The sequence below is a fragment of the Cyprinodon tularosa genome, unplaced genomic scaffold, assembly GCF_016077235.1.
Source record: "Cyprinodon tularosa strain WSP-4 unplaced genomic scaffold, ASM1607723v1 ctg33, whole genome shotgun sequence".
Classification (NCBI taxonomy): domain Eukaryota; kingdom Metazoa; phylum Chordata; class Actinopteri; order Cyprinodontiformes; family Cyprinodontidae; genus Cyprinodon; species Cyprinodon tularosa.
Genome location: NW_024039041.1, coordinates 2,163,811 through 2,168,398, shown reverse-complemented (window position 1 = coordinate 2,168,398; position 4,588 = coordinate 2,163,811).

The following is a 4,588-nucleotide window of genomic DNA, read 5'->3' as shown; positions in this document are numbered from 1 at the left end:
GCTGAGCTGTCACGTCTCTTCAATGCTCCGTTCTAATCACAGACGCAACACACACACCTGGCTGCAGGACTTCGGTTTCCATCGCAACAGTGCTGCTATGAAGGGAGTTGCCAAGGAAACAGAAGAGAGCAGTGAGCCTCGGCGAAGGATGGGAAACAAATGCTAAAATAATCAGTGGAGGCAGGAGTTTTTATGCACAGCACATGTTTGTCTTTAATACAAAATTAACAAGATCTGTCAGTAGAGTGCACTAACCAAAGCAATAAAACACCTTGGAAAAATAGACACCACGTTCACACAAACATCTTTTTTTTTAAACAATATTCCAGTTAAATTAGTGCAGGTTGATTATCGTTAATATGTTGTGTTTTGCAGATAAATTATTCGTTGTGCCATTTTAATCCCTCCCCGCCAAAAAAATAAAGTGCATTTCACATTTGACAGTTACGTCTACACAAGATGCTCTAACTGTGACTTCAACCCCATCGCTATCTTCAAAACAAACAAAAAAAACACTTTCACGCTGACACACACATTTACAGGCCCTTGAGTGTTTTGATATTTAGCTCTAAAATAGTAACCATCACAAAGAAAGGACACCTCGTCCTGCTGGTCCAACAGCTTGCCACTGATATAAAACAACTTTGTTTACATCTTTGTGCATTATTACAAAATAAATTGCATTAAACAGATAAACAGGTGTGATAAAAAAAATTACACCCAACCTTTTAGTCTGTCACCTTTCCTGGATACAAAGCCCTTGTTCAAATGCTCAGCAATAAAAGATTTCTCAATTGAGTTGCAACAAGAAATTCATATTCCCCTATTTTCTGTCAGTTTGCTTCCTAAACATTGTGCCCCGTCAGAGTCCAAGCATGACGAAGCAAAGTCAAAAATAAAATCATCTGCATATCGAAGGGAGGAAATCAATCCAAACATCTACAGATAAAATGGTGAAACTGCGCTCCTCCTGTCAGACGGACTAGCTTTGGTAGCACCATGCATGGTGGTAAGAAGTCCCCCTCCTTTTCAGCAGGCCGTATTTACAGAGACAAAACTCAAGAGGAGGAGTTTTATAGATACTACATTCAGAGAAAGGCTTTACAGCGCGACATCAAACAGCTGAAAGGAGCAAAAAGCTTCTGAGACACTATGACAAGAAGATAAATGTTGATTATGTGCCAGTCTGACCTGCATTGTCTTGCAAAAACATCCAGCAGTGCTCATTTAGTTGTGATTTAACCACAAATTTCAATGCGTTTTTTTGGGATTTTACATGACAAAGCATTAGGAAGTAGAAGAAAAATGATGCACAGCATTTTGTAAATCCTTTATTGTCCCACATTGGGGAAATTCACTCTGTGCATTTAACCCATCCCCTTTTGGGAGCAGTGGGATGCCACGGTCTTGCTCAGGGAGCCAGAGTGGCAGTCCGTGGGAGTGTATGGGACTCGAACTCAGCACTAAGTCATCGCTCCCCTTTTCCCTTCAGGAGGGAGAAAATCACCATGACAGAAAATACAGCACATCATACACGGTGGAGGCAGTGTCATGATGTGCCCCAGACAAGTAAGCCCATCAAAACTGATGGGAAGAGGGGGAGAGCTAAATGGAGGCGAACCTGTTGGCTGCAGACTTTGGGTTGGTCTAAACTGCAGCCGTTTGTTGCTGTCAGTAAAACAATGAAGTTAAAGACTGAAGACTTTAATACAAAATAAGGCCTTTTATAAACAATGGAGCTCATTCAAAATCTTTTTTAAATAGTGCTACACAGAGTATCGTTTTATAACTGACTTTTAAAAATATAGTGGAGGTTTTTTGTGAATTTTTGACCCGCCCTCTCCACTTAAAAAAAAAGGGCACATAAATAACTGTGCCCGCTCCCGAGAGGGAACGCCTATTAAACGCGTGTGAGAGCATGCATGATTCCATTTCTCCTTGAGCACGCTCTGTTTAAAAGTTGCTGTTTGCATCGCTCGTACAAGCTTACTTTCCAAAAAAAGAATGCCAATTTTTTCACTATGTTGGCATCACCACTGGTGTGTGAAAATGGGGAGGAGCACGTAGGACGGCCTTACATAAACATATCACCAGAATGATCGACAATTAGGAGGACCACTTATTTTGATGATCCACCTGGAAACAAACATCCTCCATTATACCTTTAAAGTTCACTGGAACAAAAACATCCAACCATGTTTCAAAAGAAGTTAAATACGAAGTCTTTAGTCTTTATTAAATAAAATGCCAATAAACTTGATAAAATCTATGGTGAATACTTTTGCAAGACATGAAGAATCTAAAGTACTGAGCTTGCCACTGCACACATGAACCCTGCAGGGTACATTTCTAGATTAGAAATGTCTTTTATTTTCCAAGCAAATGTTCTGACTTTAAAATATGAAGGCTTGAAGTTGCTGTGCTGTCTCTGAGAGCCTCGGCTTGAGCAAAATTCAAATAAAATGAATACAAACCTAATTTCTGTTTTTGCAAAAAGCCATTTTTAGCTAAAAGGGTAATTCAGAGGTCACTTAAGAGACACCTGTCTCAGCCAGACGGATTTATCAACAAGCGACAGAAGAAAACACGGCAGGATGGGGAATCACAGTTCATTCAGAGTCTGTTTTCCCTTTGGCGTGAAGTGCTGGGGCGCCAAACATCCCGGTCCCATCTACCGCCAAGAAACACGGAACGAGGCCACTTTCCTCAGAACCGACAGGAAGACTGACTGTAAACCTCTAAGGTCAGGGGTGTCAGAAACATATTAGACACATAATACTACACACATGTGCACACACTCAGAACGCCATGCGAATTAGACCTGACACACACACACACACACACACAAAGGAAAGCTTTTTTTTTCTTATTTAACGCCCAGGACACCTTATTCGCTCAGAAAAGGCAGAGGCATTGATCACAGTTCTGCTCCTGGTGTGCCAATGATCATAACTCCGTTCTGGATGAAATGAGGCAGTAGTATTTCCGGGATGAATAAGAAGTTTGATCTGGGTGTGATTGACCCAACCTTCATTCTAGTATCTATCACTTTGGCTCTCAAAGCCCGCCTCCTAACATTGTGTGGTGCTTCGTGGAACGCAGATGTTATTGCTGTCTGAGTATTGCTTTACATCTAAAAAATAACTACCATTCAGGCTAGTTATTGCTGAAATGATGCAGGGGTGCAGAGAACCTACAGACGGTTGGAGACTGTAACTCAGAGCAGCATGGAAGTGATAGGACTGCTCTTCATCACATACAGTACCTTGCAAACAAACTCACACCTCTTGAAGTTTTTCTAGTGTGCAGAGTCTTTATAGGGATTTTACTGGATATAAAATCAGAGTAGTACAGAAATGTGAAGAGAAATAAAAATAATGTTTCTTCAAATTCTTTTACAGATGAACATTTGATTTTTTATGGCTGATTTCTCGTATATCCCTAAATAAAATTTGGTGTCTTCAGAAATCACTTAGTCAGGGTAGATCAAACTACATTTTTTTGTAGTACAAACTCACCATCATTAAAGTGAATCAGGGCAGTAGTAGCATCATACTTTGAGGGAACATAGACAGAGCTAAATAAAAGACAATCCTGCAAGAAAACATATTTTGCACTAGTGTGCAAATTATTTTAAACTAAGGCAGAGCAGCAAGGATCCCAAACAAACCCACGATGACCTGCAGCTGTATTTGCCGTCTAAGATTCTCTTTTGAATACATGCCGCAATAAAAACATGTATATGCATTTTCTTTTGCACTAGTCCTTCTCTGCCACATAAAATCTCAACGACAGCCATTAAAGTCTAATTTTGAAATATGATACATTGGGAAAAACTTTAAAAAATGTGACAACTTTTGCAAGGTATAGTCATGTGAAAAGCAGAACTCAACATTTTTAAACAAAACAGCTCCCATGACCTTTGTGCAACAGTTTCAGCTCTTATGATGCAGAACATGTTCATGAGGTACATAAATAAAATTATTTGGGTCACGATGATGTCAGGCATCCGCAGCACATAGCCTGCAGGGGCCTGCGAGACCTACCCCACTGAACTGTGCTAGATGCATGCAAATCACAGCTAATTCCTTTATTTAAAGAGGCTGTTTAGAGTTGGTTTTGTTGTTTATGACACTCTACACTCAAAATAAGAACACTTAGTAGTAAAAAGGTGGGTTTTGTTTTCAAAAACAGCGCTGATATTTTGTGTATGGGTTGAAGAAATCACAAGAGGCACAAGAACCAGGCTAGACAGCTGGTATAAGCAAATACTGCGAAAATGAACATTTAGAGATGACTGAGCTGCAAGGAGTTTGACCATCTGTTGATTGAGGATAGAAATCATGAAAATAGAGGGAAGAACTAATAATTTTAATAGATGAACTCAGCTAAAGTCCAGGCAGCTGTCTTATTCTTTCTGTGATGTCACCAGAGACAGGTCGGCATGGAGCTTTATTTTGGAAGCTTTCATTTGAATAAAACATTGTGATAAATCAATCTGAGGGTGAAATGCTGTCTTATATAAATGACAAACTAAATCTAAAGGGAGTCCAGTGAGATTTCTGATTTAAAAAACAAGAATCTTACT